Genomic DNA, 22039 nt, shown 5'->3' with positions numbered 1-22039 from the left:
ATCCTGACTAGCTAATGTTAAGCAGATAAAATCTCTGCAGCCTGAACCCCCACATCTTCCTGACCTCAGGAAGGTTCTCACCCCAGCTTTTAACGGAGGTTGAAATATACATGTGATTTTCCCAAAAGCAATATACTGTTCATAACCACTTGTTTGTTCTTCTGAGGCTTATGCTGCAATTTGCTGTTCAAGAACCACAACGCACATGACAGCTTAAATACAAATATACCATCTACTGGGGATTAGGGAATTGGCTTCAGACAGACACCACCACTGAGCTCTGGAACCTACTGCTTTGAAAATGGCTGCTAAACCCAGCCTTCTCCAATCTCACAAGGCAGCTTTTACATTTGGTGCTGGTTGGAGATTAGAACCTGCACTGAACTCCAAGGGAGCTTAAACTGACAAATTTCCATCAAACCTCAATGATGATGGTCAAAGCTCCCAAGATATTGAGAGTCCCACTCTAAATGCAGACAGTAAAACCCACAAGAAAGGTGAAAACTTCTCTAAGAACAAGTAGGCAGCAGTACTTCACAGGTCTGCACCAGGAGGTTCGAGTCCAACACGGTGCGGAAACAGAGGAACTGGAAGGCAGAGACCCATTGCATACACGTGGGTGATCCACTGGCACCACAACCAGCCTCCAGTCCTCCTCTGTGTTAAATTAAGAACAGTGTGACTCAAGAAAGGCTGACACGGATCCCACACATCAGCTGCTATTTGAAGATGTACCAAGCAACTTCTGCAGACCCATCACAGACTGCTGCTCTGGATGCTCACCTCCTCCAGGTGTACAAAGCCATGGTCCATGTGCTGCTGCCCCTAGGAGTGGAAGATGCTGTAAGCATCTACAGTTTATAATCCTGGGCCAAGAAAACTAATGGTATGGGTAACCTTTAATGACATGCACTGAAGGAAGAGGAGTATTGCTTTATAGTGTTTCTCATGCAAAAGCCCACAATGCCCCAGCCTCTGCCAGAAGCTGACTTCAGAAGCCTCTGACAACCAGGTTCTGAGGCAAATCACTCTGCAAGTCACTGAGAAGATGTCATCATAGAAATAGAGATTCTTTTCACAGGCACATGCACTTCAACAGCAGGTTCATTGCTTTGTCAGTGAGGTTTCACATTTTGATTAAGGATTCTTTAAAGTACAACCCTGCATTTTGCCTCACCAGCAAGAGCTCCAACTCCATGACAGTGTTCACCATATTCCACACAGCAATCACAACAGTTTCTTTGTGAGAATGATTATGGCGCTCTGCCTGTGCCCACAAAAGTGGGAAACAGCCACTGTTGAGATTTCTGGTATTTTCTGATTTTAGAATAAGCAGAAGTGGCACTGAAGTAGTCTCCTACACGATAACTGCTGTTGGGCTTCGCCAAAATGGGTAAGTGCAGAAGGCAGTGCTTAAAAATAGGGTTGGGGGATGTGACAGGAAAAAAATATACTTGGATGTTTCACATTCTGTGATGCAGAGTACATGGCAACAATTTTCTGTTGTTATTCTAAATGCAATAGGCGTGGATTTCCCCCCACCCCCATGATATGCTCAACAATTTTAAAACTGCAGAGGAAACTGAAGATTTGTCCTACTTCTGCATAAACCAGTTTAGAAGAATGCAGACAAAAGGGTGACTTCCTTGAACATCTAAACATGACTTTTTCTGGGAATAACAGTTCAGGTCAATCCATGAATGGAAAAAACCCTGCAGTGTCCCGTTTTTAGATTCTGGATGTCAATGGGAGCAAGGTTCTTTTCTGTTGTTTTTATTTTTTCAGTATTCCTCCTTGGTTTGGCAGACAGCTGTCTGGCCAATAATAGTAGATTACGCAGTGATGAGGGTTCCAAACTTCTAATGGATAAAATAGTGGTTCTATATAATTTGGAAAATTTGGCTTGCAAATTTTATCCAGGACTTGAACAAATACAGACTTGACAAAGGTATGCTTGTTTCTGATCTGAATAGTTTCCAATTTTTAGTTCCAGTTCCAGATGTTATGTTAACTCCAAAAAACACAAATCTTTAGAAAGCGGAAGAAAAAGATATTTTACTTCTATTTCCACCAAAGGTACAATATGTACTGTATTTGTAAATTGCAGAAAAAGAGACTCAGAAATAGCATGTGCTGGATTCAGCTGCTGACCAATGTTACTCATTGGAACAAAAATGCAGTCAAGTCTCAAATGTAGATTCCACAATTTGTCATGGTTTTCTTCTAACAGTTAAGAATATTCCCAAATAAAACCACCTTTTTAAATGGAACCTGCTACATGATACTGAGCTTTAGAGGGTGTAAAGTTAAGAGAAGTTTTTAGTGCCAAGTTGTAGACATGACTTCTGGTTTTTTGTGCAGACTATGTTCCAGTCAAATATTCAAGACTTAGTTTTTGTGATAGCTTGTTAGGAAGGAGGAAAACAAGAGGATGAGGTGAAAAAGGTTATTTCAGATAATGAAATCTGTAACCTTGTGCTTGTACTTATATTACTGGTAATACTTTAATTTACCACCTCGAAGGCAGCAAATAAACAGAACAACCTGTTCCAAGCTTTGCAAATCACTCCTTGCAGAAGATGACTCTGCTTTAGCCAAGAACATTGATGCAACCAAAATCAATTCCTTATGCCTCCTTTTATCTTTTTAAGGTCAGTATTTGTCATGCAAGTTATCTGGAGTGTTTGTACTGATGAAACTACAAAGAGGAAGAACTTCAGCTAGCTGAGCTGAAGAAACATAAAATAATCATCTATGTTGTGTGTCTCTCCATAATGTAGAATTTAAGGACATTTCCAGAAAATATAGTTGTCAGCTCAAATCCTCCAGAATAAAAGAGTCTCCACATTTGAAGAAGTGATGATAATACTCAAAAGAAAGCAGATTACATTAGTTCTGTACCTAAATTTATAGACGGGTAGTTTGTGCGTGAAAGAAGGGAAACACTTTAGAATTCAGCCCCAGAAAGCTTCATTTGGTTTTTGGAAAAGGTTTTGAGTCTAGATAATATTTTAAAAATCAAGAAAATCTGAGACGCAATGGAAATTTGGGGCTTTAAAAGGTAAGTTACATAGAAGCTGCTTAACATTTTAGTTTTGTTGTTTCTACAGTTAATTCCTGCTCTGTATCATCTCAAGATTTTTAACTCGTCATTCTCCTTGGTGTCTGTTGAATTCTAGTGTTTGCAGAATTGTGTGACGTGCATCTACTGACAGTGTGGTATTTAACCAAGGATAAAGAACCCAAAAAGGAGACAAAAAAGAATATTAGTGGTGCACCAAGAGAAGGCTTCAAAACTGAAAAAAAACCCCAGAAACTGTGCAAATCAAAGGGCAGCTACACCATGTTAGGAGGGATCTTGATTTCAATAGACCCTTTGCCTTGGGTCAGATGGGTTTTGTTCTGCTGCCTGGCTGAACTGGCCACCCATTCCTGCCCCTCCCAGAGACATGGCACTCCCCATCCCCCAGTCTCCCACTACACCACAGATGTTTTGGTGTCCCAAAACCTGCCCGTTTGACAGCACACATAGTTGCTTTCCTTGAGCTGATCCTGTCTAAAGGATCTTGGTTTTAAAAGGCATGTAGATTTTATAGAAAGCAATAAGACAACTTCTTTGCCCACCTCAGCTGCAGACAGAATATTGCAGAGCATCTTCTTTTGTGCTGCTGTGTCTTCTCCACACAGTGCTCAGGGGAAGGAACTTTAGACTAAATATACAAAATAATAAAAAATAATACATTGGGGTAAGCACAGGTCCACTGTACTCTTATGCTTTAGGCATGAACCCAGCCATGTACAAACTCCCAAACTAAAGATTTTGAAATGTTTCCATGTAGAGCTGCAACAAATTTTTAGCTGTTTTTCAAATTAGTCTTATTTGCCTCTTGAAATTTTCATTTGAGTCCCAGTAACACCATAGTGGCACAAGCAAGAAATTAACTGTCTGCACTGCAGGGGCAAGAGAAGCTGCCACAATGTTGTCAAATACTCTCATATGACAGAAACACAAAGTAGGAGAGGTACTAGAAAAGCACCTCAACTTCAACAGCAGGTTAACTCCAGAAACAGCTAAGAAATGGAAAGAAAAAAAATAATTCTTTTCTTCCCAGATCATTTCGAGACTTAATTCTTCTTTTTCCTTCTACACGTGATTTCGCCACCTGTATAAACAGCCAAGCCTAATTATTGTTTTAACCCAACACATATCTGACTTTCCCAAACAAGAAAGGAAATTAATGTCTAAAAAAATCTGAAATTCATTACAAAGGAGGGGAAGGGGAGGAAAGTCAAATTTTGTCCCTGCAGAGGAAAGAGGTGGGGGGGGGGTGGAAAAAGAAAACAAACTTTACACAACATGAACTGTGGCCATTCATACTATGGAGACACCTACAAGGCAGGACTGTGATTTGAGCTCTGAAAGACTCAGTGTGGACACACTGGGAAGGACTGCCACAGCTGACAAACTTGCTGCCTAGAAACACAAGGCAAAGAATGAAAGGAAACCCACAGAGGACCAGGAAGAAGGGTCGTGCAGTCCGTGGCACAACCAAGGCAAGAGCCCAGCGTGCTAATCAGGGCCACAGCAGAACCATAGCCAGAGTTTCTTTCCAGACAGAATAACTTACATCTTTCCATACCTCAAGCTACCTTGCAATTCTTTTTTTAAAAGAAGCATTGATTTTACTACGATGAATGGCTTAGGAATGATCTCAGCCACCCCATATCTCCCATTCCTTTGGCAGCCTAGACAAGGTGTACTGCAAATAAGAAACAGGACTTCTGATAAACAGGATTTCTGCAGAAGGAAGGGCACAAGCCTGTTAGCCTTACATGAGGAAGCAGTAGCATGGAGGGCAGAACAAAATGCATTTGTTAATACTGTAACGAAACTAACTTAAGCAATTTGTGGCCATGAGTGATTTAATCATCCTGCTTTATGCACCATATTACCTTTCTCCGCCCTTCGTTTGCACTACTTGGCTGTGCCTTCATTGCTAAAGAGAAAGATGTAAATTTTCCACTGAGATAGCTATTTTAATGTAAAGGTGCCTGAGGAGAGCTGAAAATTTTACATAAAGTAAAAAGTCAGTGGCATTATTTCACTCCTCACCCAAGATTTCATAAGCTGCACAAAATTGCACTGACTATCAGGAATTTTACATCAAGATTGCAGTATCAGTGTGGTAATGACACCTGCTTCAGCAATGAAGACATGACCCAGGACTTTCACAGCAGGAACATTTCTCATCCAGGGCATTTCAGATGAATAGTATTCCAAACAACTATTTCAACCACACACAACAGTTGAGAAAAATTAACAAATACTGCAGTCCTTCAGACACCAGACTGGGAATCTGAGGCAGAACACACATAACACATTCACCACTGCAATGCTCTGCCCAGCAATGAACACACTCACAGCTGGACTAAGGACCAATGCCACTTGTCCTCTGTCTGGTGAAGCCTTTTAGCACAGTAAGCTTATTACAACCAGTTTTACACCTCTTATTTCCAGCTGTTTCAGACTGTTTCCATGTTAAAATGTCCTGGATCCCGTCCTCTCTATTAAACATGTGCATATCCTTATTAAAAACACCACAAAATACAAATGCTAATACAAAAAGCTATGTATGACCCACAGCCTAAAATCATGTTTCCAATCCAGAAATGCCAGACACTAGCACATTGTCAAGCACCAACTGCATTTTAACTTTTTACAACCAAGAATGTGCAGCAAACTGTTAATAAACATGAAATGCATGCAAGAAACAAACATTTACATTTAAGTAACTCCCTCCAGGTATGAATGACAGTGACCAAATACAAAACAAACATCTGCCCTCTTACAATACAATAGGGGCTTGTGAACCCAATTTAGCCCGCAGATTTACATGCACAGGGATGGACTCTTTTTCCTACATACTGAAGATGGAAAATTTGCTTAAAAATATATTATGCCCCAAACGTAAGGCTTATGTGAATAGTTTCAAAAGCAAACAGAAGACACCTTAAATTTCATTTGTGAAATGCAAGAAAATTGAACACATCTGCATTCACCTAACCTTTCATGCACTGTCTGAAAGAGAAGGGTGAACAGCCAGAGCATTGTAAAACTAGAGGAAAAAGCTAGCTTTTCTAAAAACTAGATGTAAACTAGACCACAGAAGCATTTACTTTCTATAAAAAACTGCTTTTTCCTCAAAAACACCCAAAAAAGCACCTACCAACAAAACCAACAACAAAAACACCCCAAGCAACACCAAGCACAAACTCGAAGCACAGTTGACAAAAGCATTTCACTTCCATACTAAATTTACATAGCTCCTGTAACTAAATAATTGCTCAGAGTTAAGGTAACTCACCTTGTCCTTACAGAAAACACTGTAATATTGCAACAATAGTAGTACCAAGTGGAAATAGGAAAGTCCTTTATCAGGCTCATCCAGTACAGGAATGAACCAAGATGCAAATTAAAATTAAAACTTTTTCTCCTTTAAAAAGGGGACCTAAATCCATGTTATCACCTCTGCAGAAGGAGATTCAAAACCACCAACTTACTTTATAAAAGCCACCCAGGGGCCAGTAACTACAAGTAATTATCACCCATTTACCATTGTGCATCAAGAGTGAAATGAGAAGATGCTTCATTTCCCCTATGTTATTATGAACATATGAGAAACATCAGCTTTCTTAAGTTTTACTTGGAGGAAGTTAGGGCATCTATAACCTCTCCAGAATGTGTTCCACTGATTATAGCATTAAGTTGTTTCCTTTATAAAACCTCTGAATGCAGAGGACATTTTAGATAGCTATACACACACATATATATACTTAATGAGGTAATAAGACTTGACATCAAGTGACACCAAACATTTGTAAAGGCTACTTAAGCCAAACTATTCAAACCAAAAACTTCAGCTCGTGCATTAATTGTCGAAGGACACCACAACATCAAAGGAGAAAACATCTATCTACTCCAGAGAACAGTTAATCCGTACAATTAACCCTCCCTCACATCACATCACACTGTAAATGCGAACACATGCTCCGTTTCTGCATTGCTCAGAAGATTCTCCAAGATGCTATTCTTGTCACTAATGAGGTGCAGCACAAACAATTAAAAGACTTGCAAAAACAACACACAGATCTTAGATTTATTTTTTTTTTTATTTAAAAAGGAGCCCCCAGTACAGAAAGCCATCACATCAGTGGCTGTGCAACATGTGAATTGCATAGAAACATGTGTCATCATCCTTCCTTCAAAGCTGAATATGTTAGACCCATCAAATCCTTGATCTTTTGGTATCACAGTTTTATTAGACTAGAGAAAATTTGATTAAAGTCACATTTTAGCCTGTCCTTGTTCAGTCTCTCTCCTCTCTGATGCAAGTATTTATAAATAATATAATATAAATATATAATATATATTTATAATAGGTTTTTCAGAGGAGGGAGTGGTGACAAAGAACAAAAGGAAGTTAAAACAATAAAATAATAATTAAAACAATGAGTAAGGATAAGACAAAACAATAGATAACTAAGCAGGTTATTTTCAGGCCTAGTTTACCACATGGCCACACATTTTTGTGCTGTCACTAGAAGAAGCATGGAATTGAAGCAGATGCTGCTTCCACTAAAGCCACTGGACAAAACACTCCATTTGAAATACAGCCTTGTCATAATCTACACCAGGTGTTGCCAACAAGCTCCTTCTGGCCTAGTATAACACCATTAGTTATGAAAAGTTGCTGGCAGGCTCTAAAATACGTAAAATTGGTAAATTCACTGGAATGGCATTACGTTGTTGCAACTTCATTTGCATGATCTATGCCTACATGTCATATTAGGGAAAAAAACCCAAACAACCACACACACAAAAAACCCCCCACACAACTGTTCTCCAGAAACTAAGAAGCAGTAAGGGAATTGGTCGTTGAGTTCTGTGTCAAATAAACCTCTGGGGATGACTAAAAAAATATCTAAAACAAAGAACAAACTGCAAATAAATCAAATATAGGCCTTTTCTGGCAGTGCTAATCTTACAATTGTATAGAAAGATGTACTTTGAGACAGCCAATAGAGGAGTTTCAGGAAACCTTGTTTCTTTAACATGAACTTGCAGCTGCCAGAACTAGGAAGTTTTGTGCCATTTCAGACACTGGGAAGAATTTTGAAACCATTACTGCTTTGCCAGTGCAACAGGTGGAGCTGAAGTTGGGAGATCTGTAGTATCCAGCAAAGTCTGACCATACACTTGGCACATGCTCAGCCAAATGTGGGAGAAAGCATTCTGTGCCTGACTATCTGCTGTACACTGATCTATGTGTCAGTGTTTTGGGATCATCCCAGCAAAAGTTTTCCTCTTAGGATTAAGCAATATTTATGACAAGGCTTTGAATAAATTAACATTCCATGTCTCAAAGTCCTTCTGAACAAAAATAATAAAACACAGTCACTTCTGGCCACGTACACAACAGAGATCTTACAACTGACATTGTACACATCAATAACTGCAAAAAAACCCCAAAAGAACCCAAACAAACAAACAAAAAAAACCTTCACACTGATTTTTCTCCCCAGTCATCATACCTTCCCATTGAAGGTCAAAGTTTTGGAATTGAATTTGAATAGCTTAAAAGCTAAACTTTCATTATAAGAAATGTTGCCAAGCACACTAAGCAAACACAAGTTACTCAAGTACTCACAGTAATCTGTTCTCAGTGTCCTGCTGAAGTTTAAATACGAAAATAACCCTGTGAAGTCCATTCCCTTTTATAAACAGCCAACATTAGTTCAGACTTTATAATAACAAACTGGTGCTAAAATTTCTTCTTGCAGTTTTAAGTGTGTGCACATAATGTTTAAACATCCCCCACTGTGCTTGACTGCTCCATTCTTGCAGACAAAACATTTCAATTTAAAATTATCAATTTAATTATCAATTTAAAATTATCAAAATCAGTTCCTGGAGAAAATTGGAGGTTTTTGTAGAACTTGGTGTACTGCTCCTGCCTCACAATAAAGCAGAAGACAAGTTACAGAGGAGAAAGTGCTGCATGCAGCTGTAATTCAGAGCACAGCAGCTGACAAATTACATTTTTATCTCTGCAACCTCCCCACAATCTCCAGTTGATGCCCAAGACTTGAGAAACCATGCAAAAGCTTTTCATTAGTAATGGAACATTGTCCCTCAAGTGCTGTGAAGCTTTACTGACCCAGTGATCACTTCCTGCCAACACAATGGCTTGCAAGAGCGATGGCACTTGTGAAATCAGCCAAGAGACACCTGAAGTCATGTTAGTTTCCAACAGAGACCAAGGTTTTATTCATAAATAAGTTTAAAAAATAAAAAGAAAATAAGTAAATAATCAGTAAAAAAACCCCAAAACCAACAAACCCCAACCCCAAAAACAACCAAAAAAAACCCAAACAAACAAAAACCAACCCACACAACAAAAACCCAAAGAAACCTATAGTTTCAAAACAAGCAGGAAAGAATGTGTAAAGCAGCTTCCTCACAACTGATGGTCAAGGATATGAAGACCTGGAGAATTTAACAGTAGTTAAAAAACAGAATAGCAGAATTCACAAGTTACAATGAATTCCTATCCCACACTAGTACACACGAGTTGAGTGTACCTGTCCTACACTGTGGCCTCCCAAGGAAATCATTATTTTTCCTGTTGTCCATTCAGACAAGTCCTCCCACCCACCTCTTCCTCATCACCAATCAAGGGCCACACGTGTCTGAAAGACACTCCTGTGGTGTGGCCCAAAGTGTTCCCACAGACTCCTGGAAGGCTTCCTCCCTCAGAAACGACCATTTGTGGACAAAATAGTCCTAAGAGGCTATCAACAATATGGAAATGTGACGTGTTATAAACAACCATGATAATGAAACAATTTACATCAAGATGTGACCAGCAGATGCTCAGATTCAGTAACATGAGCCTGTAACTCACTCTCAATCCCCACAGTGTGAAATGAGTTCCAAGACCAAGACGAATGTAAGACCACAATAAAGTATTCCAGAACTAATCTTCGTGGGGAAACCATTCCAAAATACAAGCACCCCAAGGGAAGTAATTGTGGAATAGCTGTTAGATTTTGAATTAATATTCTACCTCAAACAAAGCAAGTTTTGTTACCCTACAAAAGCCTTATAATCTGTACAAGGAAGGAGATTCTAGCAGGCCCCAAGTAAGTTCCTCAAAGCTGAGCACTTCAGTACGTCTTTAGAAAGAAAACTTCCTTCTGTGGCCCCACAACACTGACTGCACAGAATCCCAGGAGCCAGAAAAGCCCAAAAGACACAACCCCAGAACCTTGACCTGTATCTACCAAGTGTCCTCCACAGTGGTAGAAGCAGGCGTTTTGCATATATAAGAGCACCTTTGCCAAGATGCAAAGACTGTTTGGAGGACTAAGTCAGCTGTATCAAGAGCTTACAGGACTCCACATCCTCCCTCATTGCACACAGACTTCCTCAGGAAAAAAAACAAAACAAAAAACACAAAAACAACCAAAAAAAAAAAATCCCATCCAGGCAAGAGGCCAACACTCACAACGATCCCATAGCCATTGTTCAGAGAAAACAAGTCACTTGCATCATTCCCCACATGCAATAAGCTCTGGACTGGCTGTATTCTGCCTCTGAGGACCAGCACCAGATGTGCTCTCTCTCCAGATGCCAGGAGTCCCACAACCTGGGAATCAGCAACCAGAGTTACTTTCCATGAACTAATCACTGTTACAAGATGGTGAAGGACCAGATGTGTCAAGGTGGTTAATAGCCAAGGTAAATGAATCCTAGATCACTTACATCTTCTACAGGTAATAATGAAAACCTTAATTGGGACCATGCAAGTTGAGAGATAACATCAACAGAGGTCACAAGCAAAGTATTTCCACGTGCTCATCTTCTCTCCCTTGCGCCCTAGACTGAATGAAAAGCAGAAATCCTCAAGCACACACTTTTGTGTTTAAGAAGTTGCAGCTTCTCCAGTTTTACCAGTTCTGTCATGGGCAGACAATGCCAGTGGAGCCACATGCTAAAGGGATAGCAGGCAGCTCTGCCAAACTGCCAGAAATAGAAGGGTGGTTTGGGGCTGCTTTTTTGTTTTGTTTAGGATTTGGTTTTCTGCCTTTCATTCAACGATGCTGCCTCATCATCCTGCTTAGGGAAGTAGCCTAACAAGTTCCCAAGAGCTCTCTTGACCACTGGGTAATAAAAATTACCCACCTACAGACATTTCAGCCTTTAGCAACCTTGGTCCTTCACACAGTCAGGGGAGAGGGGAGAACGACACAAAGGAAGCAGGAAAAAGTTTTAAAAACAAGATTCCAGACTAGAAGAGCTTTAAAGTGAAGAAGAAATACTACCAATACAGGAAAGTGATACTGCATGCATAAATTGTAAAGACAGTAAAATGTATGGAAAGTGGTTATGCAAGGTCAAATATTTAGGTGCAGATCAGGCATACAATTTTGAATTTATTTGAATTTGAAAATACTCATTGCTCTGCCTTTTAAGGAATACCTTACATATCAACCTGTTAGTTTCAGGCTTTATTTCTCTCTAATGGAACAACAGCCATTAAGAGAGCAATGCAATGGAGTCAAACAAAGCAGGTTTACTCCTAGATGGTTATTTAAAGGAGAAATGGCTCTGAGGTGCTTCTCATGTAAAATACTCCAAGATGCATTCAGAGACCATTTCTGTATCATTGTCTCCTGTTCTCAGACAAAATGCTGAGAGTTCACAGACTTCAGGGCATGCTTTGGTAACACCACCAGAAACAAATCCAGGTATACCGAATTCTAGTCCCGTACTCAGCAACTGTGAAACTCTCCTCCTTAAAATTCTGTGCTGACAGATAACATCAGGCATTCAAATCTACCTAAAGAGTGTGGTTGTGGTTTTCTCACTTATGGAGCTTTTTTCCAGAAACAGGAGTTATTCAATAACACATTAGAATGAAAAGGGAGAAAACAGAGCAGGAGAAAGTGTATAAGCATGTGGAAAGAGAGATATTTATTGTATACATGCTCACACACAGACACAGGAGGAAAACCTCCCCACCACCACCCTGTCCCCCCAAAGTCTCACACCCTTCCCTGTGTAAATACTTCATCATAAACTAGTCAGGACCTTGCTTCTGCCTAGGTCAGCATTTTTCTGAACTACTCTGTTCCAGAAAAACTGAATGGTCTGGTAGTTACATATAAGCTACAGAGCTCACTTGAGCTGTCTGCAACCCTTACAGAACACCTGCAGACCATGCTTTATTCACTGCAAGTAGATCTGACACTCAGCATTTTTGCTGGTGCCTGTACATTTCTCCAAATGTCACCAGTAGCTGCAATGTTCACAGAAACTAAGTTATGGGAACCCTTAGGAATTCAATTACTCTGTTCCAAAAGTCTTGAGGAATATTACCCCACACTTTAGAGGACGCGTGGTTCATTCTGCTAGTCACCATATCTGGCTTTTGCAACTGAAAAGTGCACCTTTTAACAGCATCCTAGAAAATCTCCTCCTCTGTGCACAGATTCCAAAGTCACAGCTGACATTGAGTCAGGTGGTTTTGTGGCTCAGGATGGAATGGCTGTTGAAGGTGGGCCAGATGAGATGAAAATCCAAGTCCATACAGGTTTTAGGGGCAGGGAAAGATTGCAAATTATTCAATTCTAATTTAATTGAGGCTCCATTATAATTTTGCCTGCATGAGCTACACCCTACCTACTCTCAGTATGTAGCTCGCCTAAGTAAGTCCAGATGTGTAACTGTTTCTGAGCATGCCCTTTCTATCACTGAACACCTGCAGACTGGAGATTTAGAAGATCAGCAATAGTCTTCCACATTCAGACAGTAAGAAACATACTGTTAAAACCCAGACAGACCAGAAATCCCCCAACTATCTATTTCTTTTACTCAGCTTTTGAAGATGCAGATAAGGTATAGATTTTTTTAAATCATCCACAGCTGGGCAGACTTTCTAAGTGGAAAATGCCACCCATGTGCATTTTCATCCTCTAAGCTCTCACTTAGGAACACAAAAAACTCAGCAGTTTAACTTGATTTTATATCTTTTGGGATAGACACATCCAGGTAAGTCAGCAATACAGATTTCTGAGGTTGAAACATTTTTCCTTTGGAAAAAAAAAACCATAGATGCTTAAACACATCATACTTCAAGCTGCTGAATTTTAAGCAGGGGAAGCAATCAGGAAAAAAATCTAATGCAAAAGTAAAACTATTTTAATAATTTATGTCATATTTTATGTCGGAATGCATTCCTATAGGGCAGGCAACTCTATCCTGAGCTTTTTCTAAAACCAGAAAGTTTTTAACAACTGAAAACAAAGCAAAAGGCAACAGAGAAAATAGGAAACTTAGTGGCCATGAGTAAACTTCCTTAAAGGGGACAGAATACATAAGTGACACTTTATTTGAAATAACTACTAACAGAAAGCCTCCAAAGCTCTTGGAACAATATGCACAATGTAAGTAGGGACCAATACACACCTAACACTGGGTAATTTATGATTCAGTGGCCAAAGGTGACACCTGCTATAAAACAAAGGATTAGGGTTTTGGCTTTTAAGTCCTGCTGCTTTGAGAAGTTCAAGAAACAGCATACTGACTTTTGTATTAGCCTCGAGTGCTAAGAAAGAATACCAAGTATGTTATGCAGACATTCTCTAGTTATACTACAGAGATTAAATCTCATAACCTCCTATTCCTTTTCTTCCTTGAACCATTCACTGTCATCAGCACAGACAGCTTGTTATCCAAGAGGCAAACGCCTGCTTTTTCTCCTCCTCTATAATGAAATGTAAAACAGATAAAAAGCTAGCTCTATTTCAGAATATATTTTCCTGCTATCAGCATGACACTGGTCTAAGTGACTGAGCCTGTATTTGAGTTGGTGTGGCAATGTTTTGGTAGTTGAAGGGGTTACAGGGGTGGTTTCTGTGAGAAGCTGCTGGGAGTTTTCCTGGTGTCCCATAGAGGCAATGCCAGGCAGCTCCAGCATGGACCCACTGCTGGCCAAGGCCAGGCCCATGGGTGATGGTGGAAGTGTCCTGGGGGGAATTAACAAGGAAAATAAAGTTATTGTGTCGATAACAACGTGTGCTGAACTGACTGCAGCCTCTTTTCCTCGTCCCCCTGCACTGCTGGCAGGGAGGAGGGAGAAAATCAGGAATAAAATTAAGGCAGGGAGGAAAGGAGGGGTGAGGAATATTTTTCAGGTTTTGTTTTACTTCTCATTATCCTACTCTGATTTGATTGGTAATAGATTCAGCTAATTTCCCCAAGCTGAGTTTCTTTTGTCCATAACAGTAATTGGTGAGTGATCTCTGCCTATCTCAACCTGTGAGCCTTTCCTTAAACTTCCTCTCCCCTGTCCAGCCAAAAAGGGGAGCGATAGAGCAGCTTTGGTGAGCACCTGGCATCCAGCCAAGGTCAAACCACCACAGAACTAAAAACAGTATTGTGAAGACAAATACGCAGCAGAAACTTTTCCAAATGCCATGGCTTTATGATTGTCTTTCTAAAGCAATCATTTTTTGCCCCAAAATTATTATTTTTGTATCTGCACAAAAACTTGTAGAAACTGTCCCTTATTAGTTATTTGAAAATAACTCTTGAACAATAATAATTACAGTAAAGACATAAGGCCTTTCACATTGCATTATCATGTATGTTCTGCTTCCAGAACTAAAACTAGAAAAATCAGCTTAGAAGACTTTCTAAAATTTCACACACTGAGATTTCAACACTCAACAGCCTCTTCATGCAAAGTCTGGTTGCACAGGAACATGCCACAGCTTTCACAACAGCCTAGGAATGATGGGCTGAAGGAAAACAACATGACAAAGTGCCCAAGCACCCCACTGGGTACAAGGAAGAGCAAAGCCTCCTAACAATAAGGCAGCTGGCAGACCACTACTCAATGTCACAAAAAATACCCCTTGGTCTCACCTGAAGGAATAGATTTAAAGGGCTTGTTATTTAGGAAGTCTGAGAAACAAGAAAAAATTCCTAACTACAAAGAAATCAAGATTCAGGTGGCACAAGCCAGAAAGCCCCAGAGACGAGTCATGGTGGGAGCTCTGTGAAACCTTTACCTACCCCACACACAATCCATCTGTTTGCTTCAGGAGCACAACCTAAGTACAAACAAGGTACTTCTGATCACCACCATCATAGAAAGCCCACTAAAAAAGCATTTCATTTCTTACAGCAAGGCCAGAAGGAAGCAACTTGACCTTCTTGATAGCCATACTCTACAGCATGATGTTGTGTGATTAAAAAAAACAACCCAAGCAAAACCAAATCACACCATTTAATCAAATTTCTTGTTTTCCAAAGATTTTTTCCCCTTTCTTAAGCCCAGCTAGTACAAGTTCAATCAAGAAGAGAAAATAACGTGCTTGTCCAAAATTGGTGAAAAATAGTACAAGGACTGGAAAAAGCATGCATGAAACTGGAATCACAATTTCCACAGCAAGCATGCTGAAGTTACTGACCAGGATTTAAGTGTACTACCGCTGCTAGGTGTAATCTGTACCTAATTCAAGCCCTGGAGTATATGGCTTAAGCCATAAACACATACTGAATTCCACAGAAGCTCTTGAATGATGTATCAACAACTGATAGATGACAGCAGCACTGTACACTTTCATTATCTGAGTCTTCTCACATTCTCTACTCCTTTTCTTTTTTGATTTAGTTAAAACCAGCACTGAATGGCAGAAAAGAAAAAGAACATCTGCAAAATCACATTATACTAACAGTGTTTGATTCCCAAACACCAAAGCCAAGAAATTCACTGAACAGGTTCATTCAATCCACTGCTACTCCTCATCTGCCCAGAGGTGCAGAAACACAAAGCAGGCAACACTCACACTCTCTGGCCTTGCTTTAACTCTTAAAACAGAAAGAAGGGGTCAAACTTCTGTCTCTACTGACTGCCCCCTCCTACCTCCAGTCTAATTCTTGAAGGCTGAGGATCAAGAATCCCCCAGGGCTAATTTATCATCTTAGCAATCATATGTAAACTTCCAAAAACCTTTATTAAAAAATATATAATGTATCACATTTAATGTAACAACAACATAAACTAAATATACAGTCATGGCATTTAAAGAAAGGGCAAGAGGGAACCTTTGGAATCATCATCACAAAGTGTTATCAAATTCTGAGCCACATGAAGAGATGTCAAGATAAGTAACTCAGTCATTTATCTACCTCTCAGACAAAACTCAAGCAAACAGGTGCTTTGTAAGGACAGAACTACCAAATTAAAAGCACTACACTGTCACAGAACACCATATGCCCTTTAACAAGAATTCATGAGAAAAAAATAAATTCCAGACATTTGTGTAAGCAAATAAAAACCAGAAATACAATTTCCATCTTCATACTTTCCATAGCAGAGGGGAGAGTTACACCCTAACACACTTGCGACTTCATTTCTCCAGTTGTGTCACCTTTCATGATAGCTCAGGAACACCACACTTGATTTATGGAACAATTACCTGGTTTATGTCTATAGTCTCACCAGGAAGACCAGAGTTCAAACATTCTGCCTGCCACAAAGACAACTTTTGTTACTGTTTAAAGTAAGTGAACTTTAACTGGGGAAGCTCAATTTCCTTATGTATAATAGACAAATAATAGATGCCATCGTTGCAGAACATTCAGAAATAGCTAGAAGCACATGCAGCATTTCAGAAAGTGAAAGTGCCAAATAGAATTCAACAATTATTATATTATTAACCAGGCACATTTTTAAACACACATGCCAACATTTGAGCTTCTGCAACATCTCAGACCACTGACGATCTCAATAAGAACTTACTACTGCATCCTCTGTCAGTGCTGTTTATTGCAATAGCAAAAAGCCTTCATACTGTGAAATGAAGACAATTCTGTAGCTGATTTACAGTCAAGAAATCTCTTTTCCCAGTAGGCTGTTTCCATTAAGTTAATCTAACATGCCACAAATTATTGGTTTGAAAGCAGTTTCAATTGCTTTAACACTTTTATCATCCAGAGCAAACACACCAGTTTAAATCAAGCATGTGTCAATTTATTGGCATCCTTGCAAAAGTCACCCATGGATTTAATATCAGTACAAAATGATACCTTACATCTGTCTGTGCTGTCAGGCAAAGTGTGAGTCAAGCAAGAATAAAAGAAGGAACAGCTAAATTAAAAATCTTGTTTATTACATAGACCCTCAACACCCTTACCAGCTCATCAGCCATTCCTTACACTCTTTGGAGCTTCTCAGTAGAATTGTGTGGCTTAACAGATATTTTTCATCTTTAGTAAACAGAAACCACAAAGATGAGACACTGCTAAGTCCTACATTCCAATTTTTCTGAGAGAGAATAAACCAGAAGAATTGTTGGCCCCATAAGCTCCTAACAAACAACTGTACTGAACAATACTTTGTGGGACATAGTTCCCATTTTCTTTCCTGCTCTCACCACAACTGTTTCATCACACGAAATCTCAAGAACTGCTAAAAATATCCTTTGATTCTATCATAAGCTTTCCCATAGCCCAGCTTAATGGCAGTAGGACTCTTCAGAACTACTTTTTTCACTTTAGCTCACATCTGGCACTTCTATCTGGAGATGGCACATCTTTGCCTTCTTCAGAAAGATCTCAGTGTCCAAACAGCACATGGGTTTGGCTAGCCAGCATCCCTAGCCATCATCTTAATTATTTGTTCCTGTCCTAAGTGAACTTGTGGTGTTGTTAGATGTGTCCTGTCAGAAAGAACAGGAGAAAAAAAAAAAAAAGAACAATCCTCATGCCTCAAAATGTAAGGAAAATGCTGTTTTCCACTGTGCACAGTAGAGCTGCATTGTTGCTGCCACAAACTTGGGGAGATAATTGTTCTACTGCCACTCCTTCCCTGAAACAGGCTGATACCTATTTCAGTTCTCCACAGAGGTCTTGAGCAGAAAATAACATCCATTTCTTTCAAGTGTTCTCAGTGTTGAGGGATTTTTTCAGCCACATCAACTCTCAAGAGAAATTCTCAACTTAGAAAAGCCAAACATTTTGAATGTTTAATAGCCCTTGGGCTAAACACATAAGGAAAAAAATAAGAGGATTTCTTTGAAAGAAGGTATTGTAGGTAACTTCATTTCTCTTCATTCTAAGAAGGAATTTAAACCTAGTTATTGTTCTCAGTGTCAAGATGACAGGCTGTTTTCATACAATACAGTAAGTTCACCAAAAATATTAATCTAACATTGTCTTGGGTTGCAATGCAAGATTTAACCAAAAGTATGTATTCTATTACCATCTGTTAAAAGCAGGTGTGACAGTGTTCTTTATCTCTTCCATGTCCCATCCCTCATAACAGGGGATATCTTCTGTTAATGGGCCATTGAGTCTCAGTGCATGACTGATAAAATTCCATCCTCCCATTGTGAGATGTTCCACCCAGGGCAGGAGCCAAGCATTCCTACCTGGATATAATCTGAGACTCAGAACACCACAGGCAGCCTTTCTCCACTGGATTCCAGAGAGACCAGATCCATCTACACCAACACTGGACCTCCAGAGGAAAACTACACCCTTCCACAGGAACACTGCTTCAACACAACCACATCTGTCACTCCAGGACTGCAGTCACCATTTAATCAGACTGCTACCAACACCCTGACCAACAGGGTGTCAGGTTATATTCTGACTCTTTCAGCGGTTGTTTTGTACTAATGCATTCTTATTTTAATTTTCTTAGAAAAGAACTGTTATTCTTATTCCCTTATCTTTTCCTGAGAGCCCTTGATTTCAAGATTATAATAATGCAGGGTGGGGGGGGTGGGTTTACATTTTTCCATTTCAGGGGAGGTTTCTGCCTTCCTTAGCACCTGTCTTTTCAAACCAAGACAAACATAAAACTACACCTTGTCATAACAGCTGTTTCTGAGCACCACCAATTGAAATTCCCCAAGTAAAATTTATTTCTCTTTTGACAAAAAGAGAGAGAATTGCTTTGAAATGTACACTGCTGATTAATTTTTAACTAGAAGCAGAGCTACAGGAGACACTCTTATATAGTAAGTCAGGTGTGTCTGTATTCAGGGAGAGGTTTTGTAACCTTTATTTTTTGTTACGCTGCCAAATCTTACCCAAACAGTAAAGGATAACAAGTTCCCAGAAACAATCTCTGTTTGCTAAAAAGTTACCTTGGCTTGCCTTATTCAAGAAACATGCAGGACTGAGAAAATTTACAGCCGGGACAAAACCCATAGTCTATTTTACTAACAACTACACTTTAAACAACTGAAAAAAAACCAATTCTTGAGCCAAAGCAGCAAGAGGCAAGGGTGGAACTTACGCTGGGGAATCGATGAAATACATTCACATTCTTGCAAGTACTAACTGTGTGTCATGCTGATCTACATGTTTCAGACATCTATAGTATAAGTGATTCTAAAGCATCTCTGCCTGCTTTCAAATAAATTTAAATAATTTAATTTAAAATGAAATTGTAACAAATTAGTTCACATACCCTAAAGACAGTTAAACCCATTTAGTTTTCCCTGGAGAGAGAAGACTCGGTGCTTTTAAAGTATCAACATAAACTTCAGAGTCAGCCTGAACTTTCATTATTTCCTCACTATTTCAAGAGGATTTATGGCCATAATTTGTGACAGACCCTCACATCATGCTAGCAGTAGTTACTAGGAAAATAGCCCACTAAATCAATGACAGACTGACTGAAATGCACTTGAGGACTCCTACACAGCACATTTCCCTGTCATACAATTAGTAAGTTATTTTTCCTGCTACATTTTACATTTAACCACTGTGACAGGTTTCCTTAGCTGCAGATTATCTCAGGAGAAAAGTATGGATTAAAAGTAATTTTAGGGCTCTACTCAAATGCATTTTTTATTTCATACTGCATCCCTAGTTTCAAAGATTTGTAACCATCACTCTTCCCTGCCTCACTCTTCTCTCTTCACCTTTCTGTATCCTCTGTTCATTGGTTAAAGGCAAAGAGTTATTACATTAAAGAAAATTAAGATACAATCTTACAATTTTGGGAAACATTCAAGTGCATGACAAGACATAGTTAAGCATGCATTTGCAAGTTTAAGTAAAAATAGTTCTTGCTCTAGATAATTCTTGCTTAAGAGCTATCTCAACTTATTTGAACATTTTAAGACCCCCACATGAAGTACCCACTGTGCAATAGTAAGAATCCAGAATTTACAGTATTTTCACAAAAATTAAAAATAATTAAATACTTTGCATGCACAAGAAATTCCCCACTTCAAAGAAGAGCCAAATGCAAGTATAATTTTGTCTTTTCACAGTGAAATGAGTCAAGTACAAGCCATACCTGAAACAGGGTTATCATTATTTCAAGCCACATAAATAAAACCACTCCTGACACCACCACATACAGAACAAGAACTTAGCTCTACAGCAAAATTATTTCACAGCCGAAGTATTCAAGACCCATTATAACACTCCAAACTTCAGTGAAGCTTTAGCGCTGCAAAAGCTCCGGCAGATCCCCAATTGTGCAGAGATGCATTTACATATTTGTAAGATAAGCACATCAAAATACTTTTAATAGCTAAAAGTCAGACATCTCCTTACAGAGTAGGGATTCTCAGAAAGGGAATTAAATCCATGGAGAGCCTCTCATAGTATATCCATGCTCCTTCTAAAAGGACAGATGAACTGTCCTTAAAAGTACTGTCCAGATCAACACAAGAAAACCTTTCTACTAAGTAGGCAGAACAAAGACAATATCATTAATATCTATAACTAAGACTCCTTAACTAATTATTAAAAATGGTGTGTTTGTAGCCAAGTTCTTCCATGCACATTAAGGAAGGTGACTGTTCATCCCAAACATTCACTGTATTAAACAAATCACTGTCTCTCAAACGAGGTGAAAGAAAACCAAAATCAAAGTTAGAACTTACTCCTTAGTTTTATCTGGAACTCTTATTTTCCTAAGGATTCCAAATATTCCCTTTTTAAAAAATATCCCTTTCTATTAGAGCCTGTTAAGTAAATGTAATGCAATCATTTAAGGACCCTTCATATAAGAACCCTTGAAGTCGATTTCCACCCTCCACCACCCCAAAAAAGCTACATTAGCTTCATTCAGTCAAGTAGGAATGTGAACATCTTTACACAAACATAAGTGTGCAGAAAGGAACAAACCACATTTCAGGTTTTCAGAAGCATTTTTAAAAGATCGTGGCAGTGCATATGGAGAAGGTGGACCCTGCGATATGAAGGGTATCTTTTTGATATAATCCAGACAGAATAAGCAATACATAATACACACCCACACAGAGCTCCAACTAAAAATACAGAACGATGATGCCAGCAGAAAATGGTCGGTTCTCTTGCTCTAAATGACAGTTCTAATAATTACAGGAGGTTTGAAAAGGTGGGTGGCCTAATAAAAAGAGGCCCTGGGGTGATGTTCTGACAGCCTTGGCCACACCGCCGAGTTTTCTAAACTACCTAGGAAATCGCAACAACCAGGCTTCGGCTTGCTCAATCACCGGGGTGATGTATTCAGGCGGACCACATGCAGCAGCAAAAACCCAGAAGTCCTGCACATGCAGCCCGAACTCCCCGGCTTGGGCGAAACAAAGTGGGGAGCGAAGCCGCACGCAGGGGAAATGGGCACCGGCCCGCTCCCCACGGATGCTGCAGGCACAGCACCGCCTCCGTTTATTTGTGATTTAAAAGGATTAGCACCCTCACTTAAAAACGGGAAGGCCGAGGGAAAGCGGAGGGCAGGCTCCGTGCCCGGCTCGGGGAACCCGGACCTCAGCTCCGGGATCTCCCGCGGGGCCGGGCCGGACCCCCGCCCGTCCCGCCGCCGCCCGCTGCAGCCTCACATCGGAGCTGGGGCCAGGGGGGGAAACACAGGGCACACGCACCAAATTCGCCTTCCCCCCACCCCCTCCCCGGCCCAGCCAAGAGTTTGAGCGACACCCGACACCGACCCCTCCGAAC

General features: G+C 39.9%; 1 protein-coding gene across 2 annotated transcripts in view; it reads right to left on the bottom strand.

The window, feature by feature from the left end:
* Positions 1-22039, bottom strand: part of LRP5 (LDL receptor related protein 5) — a 138196-nt gene that overhangs the window by 115502 nt on the left and 655 nt on the right. The window lies entirely within an intron of this gene.

Source organism: Parus major, chromosome 5 (genome assembly GCF_001522545.3).
Source record: "Parus major isolate Abel chromosome 5, Parus_major1.1, whole genome shotgun sequence".
Lineage (NCBI taxonomy): Eukaryota > Metazoa > Chordata > Aves > Passeriformes > Paridae > Parus > Parus major.
The sequence above is the reverse complement of the archived record's forward strand: the minus strand, read 5'-3'. Positions and strand labels throughout refer to the sequence as shown.